Source organism: Planococcus citri, chromosome 3, assembly GCF_950023065.1.
Source record: "Planococcus citri chromosome 3, ihPlaCitr1.1, whole genome shotgun sequence".
NCBI lineage: Eukaryota > Metazoa > Arthropoda > Insecta > Hemiptera > Pseudococcidae > Planococcus > Planococcus citri.
Genome location: NC_088679.1, coordinates 3,568,120 through 3,588,868, shown reverse-complemented (window position 1 = coordinate 3,588,868; position 20,749 = coordinate 3,568,120). Strand labels below are relative to the sequence as shown.

The window sequence follows — 20,749 nt, the reverse complement described above, 5'->3', positions numbered from 1 at the left end:
TTAAAATTGGAGTGTAGAGTAAATTTCAGCTTTCCATCTCCATTTGTTGAAATTTTGTGAAAATTTAAAGTTTCAAAAATCTGCTGGAGGCTTTAGGAATTTTCAGAAAGTTGCTGGAGGATCCAAAATGACTTGTAATTCACGTGCAGTACTTCGTAGCGTATTGAAATTAGTTTTTTGAATAAATTTTAGCTTTCCTACTCCAATTTGATGGAATTTTGTGGGAATTTCGAGATTCAAAAATCTGCTGGAGGCTCCAGAACTGCTCAAAACGGGTTGAAACTGTTTTCAATCGATTTGGCTTGTCAAAAATAGGGTATATCCCGAATTTCAGCTTTCTTGGTCAATTTAGTAAAATTTTGATTTTTCCCCTCATTTTTGACCTAAATTGGATTTTCAAAAATTCACCAAAAGTCGAAAAACGCACTTCAGCACTTGAAATTTTGACAGGTGATAAACTTTTGCATGATTTTTCGATCTACCTTTGTAAGGTTTGAAAAATTTCATGCATGTCCTATGTTGAAACGCAAAATCTGCGATTTCAGCTGACCTGTCAATCAAAATGGCCGCCATTTTGTAAGTAAGGCCAACTTTTTTTTGGGCAAGTTTCCATTAAAATGTTCCTTAGGATGTCCCCTTGAGGAAAAAAGTTGTCCCGCAGGATCGGTGGGAGGGGGTGCAATTACCCCTATTGTCATATGCCGGACTAGTTAGGAAGATCGAATTTTCAAGGACCTTAAAATTTCTACCTGAAGATTAATTTTTCTAACATCAAAGAAATGAGACTGGACGACCTCCCACACTTTCCTATACTCTAGGAGTACTTCTTGAAGTAATTGCAACCGAAATTTTAACTCCTGGCGCAGAACCCGTTCACCTTTTGAGATTGAATTTCTCATCGCAGCTTCCTCAAAATTCGCAGATTATTTCAAAAATATGCATTTTCAGCGACTTTATCGATTTCAAATTCACATCTTATGCTGTTTACTGTGTTTCTTTGAAATTTTTTTACCTGAAATTTTAATTTACCAATTGGCTAGATTTATTGATAAGTTTTTGAAGTCACTCAACTCAATTTTTTCACTCAGTCGAGAAAATTCAGTAAATTCTATAAAAAAAATTAATTCCAAAAAATTGAAAAAATTTCAACCCTTTAATTTAGAAATTCCAAATTGAAAAAAATTAGCAAATTCTAAAACAAATAAATCTTCCAAAAAATTTGAAAAATTGAGAGAACTGATTTTTTGTCAATTGAAAAAATTCCAAGATATTGCAAACATTTAGATAGTTCCAAAAATCATTTAAAAATGAAAAATGACCAAATAAGAGTATTCATAACGGCAAATTTTTGGTTGCATACCCTCCTATAAGACTCTATAAATAAAATTCATTTTTCAATTGGTTTTGAAATGTGGCCCACGCTAGATTATTTTCTACGAGGGGACATCAATAAGTGCGTGCACTTTTGCTATAACTTTTGAACGGGTAGATATTTTTTGATGAAATTTGGAGAAAACATTCTTCAGACCTTTAAGAAGACCTTGTGATAGTTTGTTTTGAATTTGGTCTCGGTGTCGTTAAATTACAGCGTTTTCCGTAAAGTGAGTTTTCAAAAATGCCGTCCAAAAAGGAAATTTGTTCAAATATTCATTTCCTGTGGCTACAAGAAAAATTTTCCACCTATACTAATGAAAAAATGAATAAAACGTGTCATGCTAGTGTTATCTTAAAACAGATTGTGTTCAATCGGAGTAATTTGTTCAGTAATGGTTGTGAAAGCTTAGCTCATAAGAAATGCAGCGGTAAAGCAAAAAAATTGGTTTTTTCACTGCACCTTTCATCAAATGAACAATCGCGACTGTTACTGGAGAATTACTCTGATTGAACACAATCTGTTTCAAGATAACATTAGCACGATACGTTTCAACTATTTTTTTTATTAATTTAGGCGGCAGATTTTTCTTGTAACCACAGGAAATGAATATCTGAACAAATTTCCTTTTCGGACGGCATTTTTTAAAAACTCACTTTACAAATAACTCTGTAATTTATCAACACCGGGACCAAATTCAAAACAAACTATCACAAGGCCTTCTCAAAGGTCTGAAGAATAAGTCCTCCAAATTTCATCAAAAAATATCTACCCGTTCAAAAGTTATTAGCAAAAGTGCACGCACTTATTGATGTCCCCTCGTACATATTTCCACCAAGATGAATAAAAAAATCTATTTCCAATTAAGGCGTTTCGAAGGTTATAGACGATCTTTTGGGGTAGGTGTAGATTAGGAACGAGTTGTTGAAAGAGAAATGGAGAAAATGACTTGATTAAAGAGGTACCTAATCTATTTCCAGATCGTTTCATCAAAAAAGCATTTATTAAAATACTATATAGGTAAATAAAACGTGTAAAAGGCGATATTAAAACGAGAGAAAAATTACCGCTAATTTAATTGCTACGTATACTTTCAAAGGAAACTTTTCGATACCGCAGTCGAATTGACACACACACTCCAGCCGTACCTGTAATATAATGAAAACGTATCTTCGCTTTTAAAACTTTCCTATAACGAGAGGATTCTATATTTGACATGTTGACCAAACTATATAGGTATACCTATGAGCACTAAACTAACGGTAACGTGGTATTTTGGCGATAATGTACTAATTAGGGGCTAATTAACATTCTTCAAAGATCTCTCGCGGAAAAAGCCAGAATAGAGAACGAAACCAGTATAAACTTTTGATAGTTGTATAGTTAGTCGCCATCGTATAGTGTATTACACATTTGTGTAGGTCTATCTATATACTCGTAGGTACAGGTAGGCATGTCTATGCGTATAAAAGATACGACTAAAGACATCAATTCCTGATAAATACTGTTACATTATCTAAGAATCCTATCGCTGAGCTTAATTAAACGTGTATTTACCTTAAAACGCGTGACATAAATTTACGCCGACATGATGTACCTATACTATACGTCGTCGTCGAAGAGAAACTTGAAACGTCACATCGAACGAAATACGAGTACGAGTATAAGGCAGCTCCTACTATACGACGAGCATCGTAGGTATATAAGAACACGGAGGCCTTTTTAATTTATCGAAGCGAAAAGAAGAAAAAGAGGAAATGGTTTCGAAAATGTCTTCAATTGATTTTATAATACCTACGTAGACGTAGTATACGTACGTAGCTGTATTTTCCAACAGTTCACGTGAAATGCTTCGAGCAAAATTAAACCAAACCAAATGTCTGATTTTGATAGAAATTTTTTGCTGCCTACTTTAGACATGTACATTATATGTACTTATACAATTGAATTGGGAAACAAAATAAAATACTATAGGAACCCAATCCGTGTTAAGGTACGAAATTATCTATCTAATATAAATTTATTAGCACCGCAACGGGCACCTGTAGGTGCTACTCGAACTACATACATATAAGACGTAGGTAGGTAGGTAGGTACCTACGTCGATCGGATTTTATTAATGATTTCACTATAAGTACTATGAGAAATATCTACCTTAAATTTCCGCAGCTTTACTATGGTCATTGAGGCTTCGGAAACGGCGAAATTGGATTATTAACGGGTGTTTATAGTCTGTTGGTCGAGGCGAAATTTCGCATTACAATGCAACGGTAACGGTTTATCTTGGCCGGCCAATTCCTCGTACTACTGTGGGTCGTGAAAGGTTAATTTGCTTTTTCGTATAATCGTGTTTTGAATCTGAAATCAAACAAGAATAACTTATAAGAGTATATACCTACATTGTTTTAAATTTTAATCACGCATAAAATATAATATTACATCCGCAAGCTCGGCATGTTTTTATCGTGAATTTTCATCTTGAAAAGGTTTTCGATTCGCAGCTGCCATGCCATGCCATGCAATGCCATGCTATATACTACGTTGCTGTGCCAGTGCCATGTTTCCGCGTGTGGCGGCAATATTTTTTCAGAAACGTTTGCGGCAGAAATTCACCTTCTAGGTTGATGGGGAGCGAGTATGGAAATGTAATTAAAATGTTGAGATGTGTTTTCCAGGAAATTTCATACAGTATCAAATCAGTCCCAAATCTTGGTAGAAATGTTCTCGACAGTATACTTATACCTAACGTAGAAATGTGGAATTGTGATGGGGTAAAAATAGGTCTCATTTTAATTCGTGTGGTGAGAATAAAAAACAGATGAAAATGAAAAAAATTGAGGGATACTTGACAAATTTCGGTTTTCTAGCTTTATTTTTGCTTTCTGGCTTCTCAGTCCATACTCTCATCACAACTTCTTAGACAGTCTCGAATTGACAGTAAATATATTACGTATATTTGATGATCCTTTTCTACATTTAAACCCTAATTTCATTACTATGCTTGAATATCAATGAAATTAGGTATTGTTGGTGGGGGAGAGAAATATTGAAAAATTTCCAACCTCAAGATACCAACATGAAGATAACAGTTTCAATCACGAGGAGGAAAAAACTGAATGTTTCTCTTCCTTCCCTGTTCACTTTGAGATAGCGCAAAGTTAAATTTCCGCTTCCTGGCGCAGAACCCGCCTACCCTCCTGGTCAACATTTTTCAACAATGGCATAATTTTCTCGGGCTTTCGATGATGTATTTGTAGTTTTTTCCACATCTTCTTCAATTTATAATGATAGAATAAAGTCTGCTCGAATTTCTGAAAAACTAGGCATCATTTTCAGTCCGGCATATGACAACAGGAGTAATTGCCCCCCCCACGCCCATCCTCTGGGACAACTTTTTTCTTAAAGGGGACATCCTAAGGAACACTTTAAGGCAAACTTGCCCAAAAAAAAGTTGGCCTTACTTACAAAATGGCGGCCATTCTGATTGACAGATCAGCTGAAATCGCAGATTTTGCGTTTTAACATAGGACTTAAACGAACTTTTTCAAACTTTACAAAGGTACATCGAAAGGTCATGCAAAAATTTATGATCTGTCAAAATTTCAAGTGCTGAAGTGCGTTTTTCAATTTTTGATGAATTTTTGAAAATCGAATTTAGGCCAAAAATGAGGGAAAAAATCAAAATTTCACCAAATTGACCAAGAAAACTGAAATTTGGGATATACCCTATTTTTGACATGCCAAATCGATTGAAAACGGTTTCAACCTGTTTTGAGCAGTTCTGGAGCCTCCAGCAGATTTTTGAAACTCGAAATTCCCACAAAATTCCATCAAATTAGAGTTGTAAAGCTGAAATTAATTCTAAAAACTAATTTCAATACGCTACGAAGTACTGCAGGTAAATTTCAAGTCGTTTTGAAACCTCCAGAGACTTCTTGAAAATTCCTAAAGCCTCCAAGAGATTTTTGAAACTTTAATTTTTCACAAAATTTCATCAAATGGAGATGGAAAGCGGAAATTTACTCTACAATCCAATTTTAACACCCTCTGAAGACGACTTCAGGTGGGTTCAAATTATTTTAGAGCCTCCAGCGACTTTTTTGAAAATTACTGGAGCCTCCAGTAGATTTTTGAAGCTTGAAATTTCCCCAAAATTTCATCAAACTAAGATGGAGAGTCGAAATTCATTCTGCAAACAAATTTCAATACGATACGAAGTACTGGAGGGGAATTCCAAGTCGTTTTGGGTCCTCCAGCGACGTTCTGAAAATTCCTGAAGCCTCCAGCAGATTTCTGAAACTTTAAATTTTCACAAAATTTCATCAAATGGGGATGGAAAGCTGAAATTTACTCTACACTCCAATTTTAACACCCTCTAAAAACGACATTCTGGTGGATTTCAAGACATTTTAGAGCCTCCAACGACTTTTTTGAAAATTACTGGAGCCTCCAGTAAATTTTTAAAACTTGAAATTTCCCCATAATTTCATCAAACTAAGATGGAGAGTCAAAATTCATTCTGCAAACTAATTTCAATACGCTACGAAGTTGACTGCTGGTGAATTTCAAGTCGTTTTGGAGCCTCCAGCAAGTTTTTGAAAGGTTGTATGACGTTTTTATGGAAAATTGAAATTTCCTAAAAGTAGCTGGAAGCTTTAAAACCATTTGAAATCACCATGTAGTCTACGAAGTAAATTTCAGCTTGCCAACTCCATTTGATAAATTAATGTTGAGGATCTGCTGGAGGCTTCAGAAATTTTCAAAAAGTCACTGGAGGCTCCAAAACGACTTGAAATTTATCAGCAGTCAACTTCATAGCGTAATTGAAGTTAGTTTGCAGAATAAATTTCAGCTTTCCATCTCCATTTGATGACATTTTGTGAAAATTTAAAGTTTCAAAAATCTGCTGGAGGCTTCAGGAATTTTCAAAAAGTCGCTGGAGGACCTAAAACGACTTGGAATTCCCCTGCAGTACTTCGTAGCGTATTGAAATTTGTTTGCAGAATAAATTTTAGCTTTCCAACTCCAATTTGATGGAATTTTGTGGGAATTTCGAGTTTCAAAAATCTGCTGGAGGCTCCAGAACTGCTCAAAACGGGTTGAAACCATTTCCAATTGATTTGGCATGTTGAACATAGGGTATGTTCCAAATTTCAGCTTTCCTGGTCAATTTGGTAAAATTTTGATTTTTTCCCCTCATTTTTGGCCTAAATTCGATTTTCAAAAATTCACCAAAAATCGAAAAACGCACTTTAGCACTTGAAATTTTGACAGGTGATAAATTTTTGCACGATCTTTCGATCTACTTTTGTAAAGTTTGAAAAAGTTCGTGCAAGTCCTATGTTAAAACGCAAAATCTTCGATTTCGGCTGACCTGTCAATCAAAATGGCCGCCATTTTGTAAGTAAGGCCAACTTTTTTTTTGGCAAGTTTGCTTTAAAATGTTCCTTAGGATGTCCCTTTTAAGAAAAAAGTTGTCCGGGAGGATCAGGGGGGGTTCAATTACTCCTATTGTCATATGCCGGACTATTTATGAAGAATTCTGTATTTTTTTGTAGGGTGAGGGGGTGGTCCGAGTTTTCCGAGAAAAGACACTCGGAATCGATAACTTCTTAAAAACTCTTGAATTGGTACTAAACGTACATTCGATGATGATTTTCTACATTTCAAACCTCATTTCCCGACTACACACGAACATTAGGTAAATTATCTCGGTGGGGGGAGGGCATTGAAAAATTTCCAACCTCAACATTCTAACATGAAGAGAATACTTTCAAACATGAGGGAAAGTAGACTGAATGGATTTCTTTGTATTCTGTTCACTCTGAACAGACGCAAAGTTGAAATTTTGCTTCCTGGCGCAGAACCCGCCTACTTTCTCAGTCAACATTTCTCAACACAACTTCTCAGATACTCTTAAGTTGGCACTAAACATGATATTCGATGATACTTTTCTACATTTCGAACTTCATTTCATAAATATGCACGAACATTGAGAAAATTATCTTTGGTGAAGGAGGAGGGGGAGTATTGAAAAATTTCCAACCTCAAAATTCCAACACGAAGATTGGATTTTCAAACACAAGTGAAAGTAGACTGACTGGTCTTCTTTTTATTCTGAGGAAGTACAAAGTTGAATTTTTCTTCCTGGCGCAAAACCCGCTCAACTCCCATGCCAACATTTTCCAACACGATTCCCGGGCATTCGCCCGAATCCAATATCCCGAACATTTCCGCGAATACCCGATTTCCCGAATACCCAATTCTCCAAATCCCATTTCGGCCATTTCCTCGAATTATCAAAATTTGATAAATCAGATTTTGGACTTGAAATTCTCGAATAAGGGCTGAATGAAAGGGACCACGATTTTTGAAAGGTCATCCAAAATTTCAGCTACCCAAATGGATTTTTCGATTTTTGAGGAATTTTTAAAATTCCAAAGTTCATCACCATCTTGGACGATTTTTGCCTTTTTTTAAACAAAAAGTTGTATTTATTCAGTAAAAGTGAAGGAAAATAGTCTTGAAACTAACATTAACCACCCCTTTGGACCATTCGAGAGAAGAGTTGTTCGGGTAATTTAAATTCGAGGAAATGAGTGTTCGGCAAAATAACCGTTCGGACTTTCAAAAAACGAAATAAAAAATAACTAAAATAGGCAAAAAACGAAAAAATTAAAGAAATAAACAGAAATGACGGAATAATTTTGATGTGAAACATGAAAAAAAACCTCGTAATAAACGAATTGATTTTAAAAATTAATTCATATCGCAATTCCAATAATTGACTAAACAGTTCCTCAAAAATCGAAAATTCATCGTGGTCCCTTTCAACCCCGATTCAAAAATTTCGAGCCTAAAATACGATGATATATCAAATTTTGTGAATTTGTAGAATTGGGTGATATTGGATTCGGCGAATGCCCGGGAACATTTTTGAGGCGTTCATCGCAGGGTTTTAAATACGTTTGAAGCGAACTCACAAACATCAAAAACTGCTGGAAAAAGAATGCAGAAAATAGAGAATGGAGTAAAAGGAACGTTACCTGTATAAAGCAGCAAGAAAACTAGGGGAAAAGATTATTTATTGAGTTGAAAACATTCATCATTTACCCATATACCAGGGAAATACATATATCTTCACAATCACAACCAACAACATTACAACATGTTTTAGAAAAAACATTCTTTTAGAAAGGGTGCTTCATGTTCATCGTACCTACCTACGTATATATTCGAGAGATAGAGAAACATGAAAGCAACAAGGTACCTACACGTATAAATAGGTACCATGACGAATACAATAATACCTACTACAAGACTGTTGCGGATGGTAGAAAGGGAGAGAAACACAGAAAAAATACATGTAGTATATACATTGTATAAGGTGTCGGTGGAGCTGGAGAAACGACAACAACAGAGAGCAAGCAGCAAGAGCCAAGAGAGTACAAAAGCATAATGTAGGTAATGGGTGAAGCGGTAGAGGTATCTTAGACGATGAAGCCAGTTAAATTTTTCGTTATTCGTTTTCTTCGTCGTTATATTTCACCTGTTGGTTCTCGGCTCTCGGCAAAGGGTGGTGGGTAATGGTATAGTATATACAAGAAGAAAGGATTTTGTAACGGGCTGAAGAGTACGAAGGGAGGAAAACAGAGAGAAGAGAGATTTGTAAAATTACGCTAGGGATAGCTCGTTCGGCGTGCCAGAGAAAGCGTGTTCGTGTTAGGGAGAGATATAGAAGCGTGACGGAATGCGGGGCAGGGGCAAAGGCAGGTGGAAGACAGCGTCGGGCACAGGTAACAGGTAGGTAATGATGAAGATGGGTAAACGTGGTCGGGGTAAAAAGCAATTATATAATCGCGAAGAGTAAATCTTTCATTTCTAAACAAATTTCAAATAAACTCGCGGCTAGGTACCTACGAGAATATACCTATATAAAGTTGTGTGCTGGAACCACCAAGAGTATAGCGAGAGTTGAATAGACACACAGCGTGTTGAAAAAGACCAACCGGCAACGAAACGGGCAGCATCGAGCTCAGGTGAGGAAGCCGGGCACGGCGGAGGGCGGGGCAGGGGCGCGCATAAACGGAAAACGTGCGTATATATAGAGCGAACCAACCAACAACGTAGGTACATTTCAAGTTCAAAATTTCACCGCTATTACTTTCCTTTTATGTATATGTGTATAAATAGTTGGCGAAATTAAATTTTCGCCGTAACGTGAAAATTTCACGTTCTTATCAAGGGAGGTAAAAAAATACTACGATACTTGCGGCAGCAGGTAAGTATAGGTACAGGTGTACGAGTAGAGTAGAGTAGAGTATAAAAAGAGCGTCGATATTTTTTACTTTCTTTTTCATTCGTCGTCGACGACGCAACAACGTCACAGAATAGCAGACTAGGAAGTTGTCCCCGGACGTTTACGTTTATGAAAAAATTTTTTTTCCCTTTCTTGCTGAGCCGCGGTTCCTTCATCGCCGAGCCGTGGACGTTTCAAGGAGGCCAAACCGTACAAACGTCGGGGTTGTTAATCGATTTAACATTCTGTAGCGTAGATTAGTTGTATATATTGTATACCTTTCGTTCCCAAGGGCCAAAGGTACTATAACCTTGAATGGGTTATATTTTCGCGTTATATTATAATGATTTTTGAATACGCGAATATTTTTAGTACAGTAGGCCTATATATACGAGTACAATATACATATACAAATACCTACACAGCATAAATGTATGAGGAATAAGGATATATGTATAAGTTGAAGAGGCACAGCCGCGCAACACATGCTCTAAATAAAATGTATATAAATGAGACAAGCGAGTGACGCTATTTCGGATAAATATGTATTCGCGAGTGTGGGAAAAGTGGCGAACGTTTAATATATTCGATTTTGACCTATATTTTTAGATAAAAATGTTTACCGACGATAAATCAATTGTTTTTACCAGTTAAAAAACTAATCGAACAAATACAATTTTAGTTTATTCGGTTCCATGTTCAAGTACATACGAGATACTGAATTCTATCGAGACCTCTGCCTTTCAACTATCAGCTATCGTTTAAAGAAGTTGAGAACAGAATGTGATGAACTGAACTCCAAATTTTTATGTACATCTAGTTGGGGGACCCACATAAAGATCAATTGCACCTCCTGATGATCCTCCAGCAAAGCTTTCTTTTTAAAGGGGGAGTCCTAAGGAACATTTTAAGGCAAACTTGCCAAAAAAAAAAGTTGGCCTTACTCACAAAATGGCGGCCATTTTGATTGACAAGTCAACCGAAATCGCAAATTTTACGTTTCAACATAGGACTTGCACGAAATTTTTCAAACCTTACAAAGGTAGATCGAAAGATAATGCAAAAATTTATCACCTGTCGAAATTTCAAGTGCTAAAGTGCGTTTTTCGATTTTTGGTGAATTTTTGAAAATCTAATTTAGGCCAAAAATGAGGGAAAAAATCAAAATTATACCAAATTGACCAAGAAAGCTGAAATTTGGGATATACCCTATTTTCGACATTCCAAATCGATTGGAAACGGTTTCAACCCGTTTTGAGCAGCTCTGGAGCCTCCAGCAGATTTTTGAAACTCGAAATTCCCACAAAATTCCATCAAATTGGAGTTGTAAAGCTGAAATTTATTCTAAAAACTAATTTCAATACGGTACGAAGTACTGCCTGGTGAATTTCAAGTCGTTTTGGAGCCTCCAGTGACTTTTCGAATATTCCTGAAGCCTCCAGCAGATTTTTGAAACTTTAAATTTCCACAAAATTTCATCAAAATGGAGATGGAAAGCTGAAATTTACTCTACACTCCGATTTAACACCCTCTGAAGACGAATTCAGGTGAGTTCAAGTCATTTATGAGCCTCCAGCGACTTTTTTGAAAATTACTGGAGCCTCCAGTAGATTTTTGAAACTTGAAATTTCCCCAAAATTTCATCAAACTGAGATGGAGAGTCGAAATTCATTCTGCAAACTAATTTCAATACGCTACGAAGTTGACTGCTGGTGGATTTCAAGTCATTTTGGAGCCTCCAGCGACTTTTTGAAAGGTTATGGCGTTTTTTTGGAAAATTGAAATTTCCTCAAAGTAGCTGGAAGCTTAAAAACCATCTGAAACTACCATGTAGTCTGCGAAGTAAATTTCAGCTTGCCAACTCCATTTGATGACTAAATGTTGCGGGAATTTCAAGTTTCAAAAATCCACTGGAGGCTCCAGTAATTTTCAAAAAGTCGCTGGAGGCTCCGAAACGACTTGAAATTCACCTGCAGTGCTTCGTAGCGTAATGAAATTAGTTTTTAGAATAAATTTCAGCTTAACAACTCCAATTTGATGGAATTTTGTGGGACTTTCGAGATTGAAAAATCTGCTGGAGGCTCCAGAAGTGCTCAAAACAGGTTGAAACCGTTTCCAATCGATTTGGAATGTTGAAAATAGGGTACATATATCCCAAATTTCAGCTTTCTTGGTCAATTTGGTAAAATTTTGATTTTTTCCCTCATTTTTGGCCTAAATTCGATTTTCAAAAATTCACCAAAAATCGAAAAACGCACTTTAGCACTTGAAATTTTGACAGGTGATACATTTTTGCATCATGTTTCGATCTACGTTTGTAAAGTTTGAAAAAGTTCGTGCAAATCCTATGTTAAAACGCAAAATCTGCGATTTCGTCTGACCTGTCAATTAAAATGGCCACCATTTTGTAAGTAAGGCCAAATTTTTTTGGCAAGTTTGCTTTAAAATGTTCCTTAGGATGTCCCCTTTAGGAAAAAAGTTGTCCCGGAGGATCGGCGGGGGGGGGGGGGGGTGCAATCACTCCTATTGTCATATGCCGGACTAAAAGTGCATATTTCAATTTTTGGCGAATTTTTGAAAATCAAATTTAGGCCAAGAATGAGGGTAAAATCAAAAACTTACCAAATTGACCTAGAAAACTGAAATTTGGGATTTACCCTACTTTCAACGATTGGAAACTGTTTCAAACCGTTTTGAGCAGTTCTGGAGCCTCCAGCTGATTTTTGAAACATGAAATTCCCGCAAAATTTCATCAAATGGAGTTGGAAAGCCGGAATTCATTCCGCAAACTAATTTCAATACACTAAGAAGTCGACTGCAGGCGGATTTCAAGTCGTTTTGGAGCCTCCAGCAACTTTTTTTGAAAATTCCTGGAGTGTCCAGCAGATTTTTGAAACTTGAAATTTTCACAAAATATTTCATGATCAACTGAAGTATGCTGTGGTGATGAAGTTCTACTAAAAAGGTGGGCGGGTTCTGCGCCAGGAATAAAAATCTGACTTCAAACTTTCTCAGAGCGAGAAGGAAACGAAGAGGATAGCCCAGTGTACCATCTCGTATGTTTGAAGATGTACTATGTTGAAAAACTTTGACTGAAAAGGTAGACGGGTTCTGCGCCAGGAAGAATGAATTGACTTATAACTTTCTTACAGTGAACAGAAAATGAAAATGACGGTTCGGTTTACCATCCCTTATGTGTAAGTTTGAATCTTGAGATGGGAAACTTGTTGCTACTCCCCCCCCTTCCCTCTCGTCTCCTCCTACAACAATATATTTTTTTATTCGTGTGCAGTCGTGGAATTAGGTTTAAAATTGAGAAAAGTATCATCCATAATGTAGGTAGATGTTTGGTGCCAGTTTAAGGCTTGTGATGGGAACTATTGACTGGTAAGTGAGCGAATTCTGCACCTGGAGGAATAAAACGAAGGGACAATAAGACGAGTGAGCATTTGCTTTCCTTATAATTATATGTTTGGAAATGTGATGGACTCTTATAGAATCTTTGAGAAATTTGCATACCTCAAAACACTTTGTTATTTTGACGACATTTTATAACTAATATTACTTTTTTTTGGTTTTGATCTACTTGAAAAATATACTCGTCGGTCAAAAATTTATTTTTGAAATAGTTACTCCTGGAATTTCTTACAAAGGACTAAAGAGGCATCTTGCCCTCCACAATACAACATTTTTTAATACAGACGAAGATAAACCAAAAGATGTATGCAAGAGTGTTTATCACTACCAAAAATTTTGGATGCTGGAATGCATTTTTCTATTTTTTGTGAATATTTGAGCATCAAAATTTGGTCTAAAAATGAAAAAAAATCAAAATTTCACAAAATGAAGTAACTTGGAAATCTGAAACATTTTGGTATGCACTGTTTTCGTCACCAATTGATTATAATCGTAAACGTTTTCGAACCGTTTTTATTAACTCTGGAGCGTCCAGTAGATTTTTTTTTTAAAGTTGAAAAGTTTGAAGGAGTTGATACCTGGGTACTTATCAATTATGTGGCGAATTTCCGTCATTTTTACTAAAACACAGCTGTTTTTTTTTCTTGAATAAGTATAAATCGCAGAATACGTAAAGCCAATTTTGGATTTTCGGAAGCTCTCTAAAAAATTGAAGAATAAATTTAGGCAGCTGAAATTTTGGTCAAGGTGGTTTCAGACTAGGCTCCTACCAAAAATCGTGACTCAGTTCAAATCGGAAGCACACATCTCGAATAACGTTCATTTGTAAAGTAATTAAGTCAAATTTTGTTACTCCTGGCGCAGAACCCGCTCACCTGTCTGGTGAAAATGTTCTCATTCCTAAGCTTCAGATGTTCGTAAACTACGACTAAACGTAAGAATTGTAAGGCGAGAAAAAGTACACTTTTATTTCTTTTAGAAGAAATAAAAGTGCGTTTTTTAGCTATTTAGCGAGCCGTGCACCTACCTAACAGACCGCGTACCTATCTGCTACGGCATGTATAGGGACGTTGTTAGGTAGGGATTCGTAGGTTATTTATTATAACCAACGACGCGAGAGCTCTGTGTGTCTAAATTCAGTCTGTGTATGCACTTACGAGTAGCATATACAGCTCACGGGATACCTAGCAATTAGCTACTGCTTAGGGATCCCAACCTAGTACCTATCGACTTAGATAGGTATGGAGTGAGGGTGCTCCTGTCTCTCGGATGCTCTAGTGCCCGGTACCGAGGGGTATAGGAATGGCAGGGTAGCTTAGGGATAAAACCCGATGCCGTATATTTTTTGTTTCCTTTTTGTATTACGTTTTTTTGCCTTTTCTTTCCTTTGTTTTACCTGATATACTTTGTTTTTTAATACTCAAATATATCAGTATACCAGTGCTTGTAAAAGTACATTCTGTTTTTTTATTTATTACCGAAAAGCGAATGGCGAGGCGGTAATTCGCCAGACATTCGCGAATCTATTGAGGTAGATAGGTCTTCCCTTGGGTATATAATAGGTTCACTTAAGAGTGATTCTTTTAGCATATCCTAAGGGATGTTTCAAATGTACGCAATGATTGATTAGACTCACTCAAGAGTGATTAGGTTTACTTGGGAGTAAAGCCTATGATTTTATTGCGCTTCATTTTTGGTGCCGAAACCCGGGAACGTCCTTTAGATATACTAGTCGTCTAATAGAACGTCAATTTTCATCACGTCCTCGCCTAAGTGCTACGGTTATTATTTTTTTTCTCTTTTTATTTCCTTTGTTTTGCCTAAGTCGAATGCAATATTCGCAATTATTTTCGCCATATGTGGTACATATTGGCAAAATGGTTTACTGATTCAGCTCATGCAGATCACCGTACTGATCAGGTAAAACAGATCAAAAAATTTTTTTTTAGTCTGTCTTTAATACACAGCGAAAAGTAGTCACTGATAGTATCACACCTATCACACGATCAGTAGCCACAGTATTTAGCCAGACATATGTGTTTGTGTTGGATGCCTAGATCTGTGAAGTAAGCCTAACGTCACTGGTAGTTCTACACATACGAGTTTAGGTAGTAACAGAATTCTAGACATATTTTGTGTTTTGTGTCCAAAAGGGAGAAATCCTATCAACATATTCAGCGAATTTCACGAACGCATTATTTAGTTGAATTTACGAATTCGTCTCGCTACCTATCATGGGTAATTCAACCTAGCTGAAATATTTGCTCAATGAGCTGTTCAACGAATATATACCTTCCTGATGTTTTGCTTATGGAGTGAAAAGTAGTCACTGTTAGTTCCCACTAGCACACGAATAGTAGCCTTGATGTATAGCAATTCTAAGGAATTGAAATGTTATTCTTGAAGCAGCAAATTAGCTATTTATATCGCGAAGAAAAATCATCATACAAATAGGTTGAAATAGGTAGGAAAAATCCTGTCGATAATTGCTGACGTGCCTATATAGGTATCAGTAATGGAAAAACCTACAGAGATAATTCGTGAACCAATTTCAATCAAATGGACAGTACCTATTGTTCTGTTTCATAAAAAATCAAGTACAAGTTATAAATTGATCAAACCACTATTGTACTGAGATTTAGAAAGACCCATGGGTTTTTTCCTATTGTATTCGTAATTTGCAACGAAAAGATAACGAACGTTTTTTACTCGTAATATTATAATCCATTATCTTACCAAGCAAGCAGATAAATTTTCCTTACTAACCAACCAACGGGCCGTCGGCTAAAAAACATGCCGACCTTACATATGGGAAAATCCCTTCTTACTGTCCGACCTCGGTACCATCCATGTAAGATGAAAGTTTATCAAGAAGATTCATTATGTTTTTTTCTTTCGTTGTGCTCGGTACTCTTGTCTTTTACTAATGCCGTCGATAAAGAAGTACTTGTATGAAATTATTGTAATTTTGACTTTGTTATTTTGGTGTTGTGTTAAAGAAGTGTTTTTTCATTTTGTGTTAACTATACTTCGGTTAATAATTCGAGCTTTTGAATTTACGTTCCGATTAATTGAAGAAATTAAACGCGAGTTACGTTGGTAGTTTATGAACAGTTCTCCTCTTAGCCCAACGGTTGCTGAGTTGAACAAAACTTTCAGTCTAAAACTTGACTCGACTTCTGACTTAAGTTCTCCTTATCCTTCAAGAAGGAATTCACTTACAAGTTGGAATTCTTCTGATAGTGTATTCATGTCTCAGACTCCGAACAATAGTCCTAATGCTCAGGCCGAGCAGCCAGCTCCCCAAGGTGCACCTGCTCGAGCCATCACTCGCAGTTTAGCACAGATGCTGGAGTTAGAAATCCCTGATGAACCAATATTGACCAGTGGTATGCCCAAGAATCTCGAAGAGATACGAAAAATAATGATCCAAAGGGGTCTCATGGATGCTACACCTCAGCCAAGTACCGCTGGGGTAAGTGTTCGTTTTACTGATCCTCCCAATCAAGTGACTCCGAGAGAATTGTTTAAACCTACGGGTAATATTCCTCGAATTCCTTTGACATTACCAGATACCATTAGTGGTGACCGTTCTTTATCTGTCGAAAACATCGCTAGTTCAACTGCTCGCATTTCGACAGTACCTGCTATTATTGTACCTGAGGAATCACCCATTCCTCAAATAAAGCGACGCGATATGTCTGTTCCTTTGTTTGGCAGTAAGTCACCATTATGGGATGATAGTGACTTGAGTTACACATCCTCATCGTCTCGCCGCTATAGTCGTTATTTTTCCCCTCCTACCACTGGAATACTTATCACGACAGCTGGAAGTGCACCCACGACAACTGCGGCGCCATCCACAGCTGCTTCATCGGTAGCTAACACTGTATCAACCACCAGTACCGAAACAAGGCCTACCCCACAGGCAAGCGGAACTACTGCATCCGCTAGTGGAGGGGGACCAACTAACGGCGACGCTAATAATGTTAATGCCGATGGAACGCGACGAGTCACTGAACACGGTGAAGACACTATTAGCGAATTTGACTTTGATCCACTCAATCCTGAAATACCATTTGAGCCAATACTTCCCATCAGAGAAATGCAACTTGAGCATGTGGTCAATGTAACAAACCTCGATTTCAATAACCTGTTGGATTGGTTAAAGAACAACTATCGTTTAGATGACACTAGTGCTCGATCTCGAATAAAAGCTCTCGAGTCAAAACTCACGAAAACGCGTCGTGACGTTCAACATATTTACGTAGATAGTGTCACCGACATTAATGAAAATTTCGCTAAGATTCGTCAATTCTTTAAGAAGAATATGGATCAAATGGATCTTAAATGGCGCGAAGTGATTAGTGCCGAACTCGATGAGTTTGATCGCGCTGTGAAATGGGCAATTCACAAAGCCGAACAGACATTCAAACTAAACGACACTGGCCTAATGTCTACACTCGATATCGGTGAGCAACTAATGAGAATGAAATTCTGGGCCAGCACGACTCGTGAATTTATTCATGAAGATCGGAGTTTCATTCTTCGCGAACTTCAAATTCTTCGTGATGGGTATACTCAGCTGGCCATAACGTTAAACCAATCTATGGACCAATCCAATGATGCTTCGAAACAGATATCATCTCGATCTCCATCTGGCGGTGGTACTAATGGCGCTTCTGGCGGTGGCGCCGATGATTCGGTCCTGTGTATTAGCTCTGGTAATGGTAAAAAATCGCCCAAGAAGAGCAAGAAGAAGAAAGAAGAATCCACCGACGAGGAAGATTCTTCTGAATCTGAATCCGACTCTGATACTGAAGAAAGTGGAAGTGCGGTGAATCGTAGACGTAAACTAAATCGTAAAATAAAATTCGGTAAGGGTAGACATACAATAAAAACAAAACATGTCACCAATGCGAATGTCATCTTCGATGATAATCGTCGATACGAAGTCATGGACTTTATCATGGAATTTGAAGAATTCATGGAAGAACATGACGCAACCGAAAAGAAATGGATTCGCATGTTTCGACATGCAATTCAAACCACCGATGCTAAATTCTGGAGAGACAATACGAAAGATATTAAATCTTACAAAGAACTACGTAAATCGTTCTATGAACACTTCTGGAATGGTGAACAGCACGGTGAAGCTCGTAAAACATTTTTGCGTCTACGTATAGATCACACATCTTCTAAGAAAATCTGCTCTGAACTTCGTAAATGGCTCCATATCTTGGCTGAGACTGATGTTCCCGATCACATGTTAATAGAGACCGTTTACGAACGTCTGCCTAGGGATTTAAAGAACAAATTCGATCATCCTGAACGGAAAAATTATCGTTTATTTGATAAGAAATTAGCGCAACTAACTAAAGTGGAAGAGTACAATGACTGTCCCTACGAGATTACTCCTGGGGCAAGCTCTGGATCTTCTAAGAAAAATAAAGATTTTCGAAAGTTCAAGAAGAACTCAAATTTTGATTCGAGCAATTCCGCTGCGTCGACGAGTTCAGGCCCAAAAAGTAATCCTTCAAGTACGTCTAGTAATTGGCGACCCCCTGTGCATTCCACTGGGGTACCTGAGTCCAATCAGCAGTTGGAAGATGTACTAAAAGAAATAAATAATAAATCAACAAGCAGTGAAGAACCTCCAAAAAACGGGGAGAAGAACTCCGAGTCCTCGAGCGACGAGGAGTCGGAGAATTAGAATTAGTGCCTACCCATTCTATATCAATCGAAGGGAAATCGCCTTTGAGAGACTACGAGATTATCGGAGACTCGTTGGCTCATTTTATTTCTTCCCTTATCGACACACACGCAAAACGTCGTAAAGCCTACCGACGTGATAATATTCACATTGAGGACTTGTTAAAAGCTGTGAAAGAATCTAATTTCTCTAAACCTAATGCAGTAATTTCGTGTCTCCAATCTGAATTGAATAGAGACCACAATAATACATATTTTTCGTGGATACGTAATAAACTAGACGAGCTCATTGTAATATTAATAAACAAAGGCTTTAAGGACATCATAGTAATGTTCCCGATAGTCAAACCTGTTGTTAGTGGTAGTCCGGTTCCGAGCCAAAAATGGTATTCGTTTCGAAAAATCATGATCGAAATCTGTTCCTCAAGAGGAGTTAGATTTCTGATTGAACCTGCGTTATTATTTCTCAAAGTAACCGAACATGCACGTACTTCTGATAAGATAGTTCCGGCGATCGATTCTAATCAGAATATGATCCCTAATGTTGAAAAATTCTACATGCCAAAGGAAGGAACAACTTATTACCCACATCAATCGATGAAACGAGAAATCGCTGGTGTTGTGACGTATATTTCTGAACTGCCTGATCGACGAACCACTCCACGTAACAAAATTGAGCCACACAAGCCTTCTGGTGAAACTCAAGCGACGCCTCATCCTAATCAAAGCCCAGCTGGGACATTGCATGTGAACCAAGTGAAATCATCTAAACAAACTTACAATCAAAAACACGATGATCCAGTGGTACAAAATCAACTAACGTACCCACCGGATGAAATAATCACTTGCGTAGTTTCGTTGGGTTTGGGTGATTCGTTTTACCCAACTCAGCTCGACTCTGGGGCAGTGCCTAATGTAATTTCCGAGAAAACTGCAGATCTCTTACGAGAAAAACATCCCGATGAAATGGATTATCTTCAATTGTCAAATCCAGTGCGTTGTACCTTAGCTGACGATAATGAAGTACGTACTGCCGATTACATCCTCGTGCCTACGTTGAAATTCGGCCAACACGCGTTGAAAATTCCATTTTATGTCCTACCAGGCTGTAATCAAACGTTTATCATTGGTACACGTACGATGGACTTATTTAAAATAAAGCCAGAAATTAGTGAGCGCGTAGCTTATTGTCAACCTACTTTAGAACACTCTAAGGAGAAGTTACGCTATCTTAAACCTCATGAGTATGAAACATCGATTAAAATAAATAAAATTAAAATTAATACTGCCATCGAACCTGAGGTAAATAAGATTCTCAATCGTGCCAACTTAGCGAAAAAATATCGACGTCTTCCTGAAGGTGTTGAGGATGACGGTCCAGCTGTCTTTTTTCAGCGATTAAAGGAGGATCTCGAGAAAGCTGTCGCACAGAAGCGTATAACTCAAGCTGAATCCGATTATGCATACAGCGAACTGTCGCAATTTCAAGACATCTTCAGCAGATTTCCAGGTAGGTATATCGGTGACAAAGTGAAGTTTGAATTCAATATTCCAATCAAGGAAATTGAATATCGAGGAGCCAAATATAACCCTGCAAAATCATTAATGGATCGTATTAGACAAGAAATTCTAATTATGTTGGCACTTGGAATTATTGAACCTTCAAACTCACGTTTTATAAATCCAATCGTCGCGAATGAGAAAAAAACCGGCGAACTGCGAATCTGTATCAACCCTGTTGATTTGAATCCAATTCTCGAAGTCAATTGCAACGAAGCTGGGCTGCTGGACCGCATAATTACTGATGATCCCGAAGCAATGTTTTTCAGTTCTCTTGATTTCGTGTCAGGATTCTGGCAACTCGTTCTGGACGAAGCCTTTCGAAAGTATTGTGCCTTTCAAGTTGATGGTCGCGTATACCATTTTACACGTCTTCCTTATGGTCTAAA

The 20,749-nt window shown here is 37.4% G+C and overlaps 2 protein-coding genes and 1 long non-coding RNA gene across 7 annotated transcripts in view; 2 read left to right on the top strand and 1 right to left on the bottom strand.

Moving 5' to 3' along the window:
* LOC135840889 (uncharacterized) overlaps positions 1–20,749 on the bottom strand; it is a 402,381-nt gene that overhangs the window by 77,992 nt on the left and 303,640 nt on the right. Inside the window, exon 6 of the long non-coding RNA XR_010557795.1 lies at positions 3,527–3,730. This is a non-coding gene — a long non-coding RNA (uncharacterized LOC135840889). The remainder of the gene's footprint in view (positions 1–3,526; positions 3,731–20,749) is intronic.
* The window catches only part of bma (SCY1-like protein bma), a 390,878-nt gene that overhangs the window by 70,435 nt on the left and 299,694 nt on the right, over positions 1–20,749 (top strand). The window lies entirely within an intron of this gene.
* LOC135840888 (5-hydroxytryptamine receptor 1-like) overlaps positions 1–20,749 on the top strand; it is a 919,288-nt gene that overhangs the window by 774,510 nt on the left and 124,029 nt on the right. The gene's annotated exons all lie outside the window — the stretch shown is intronic.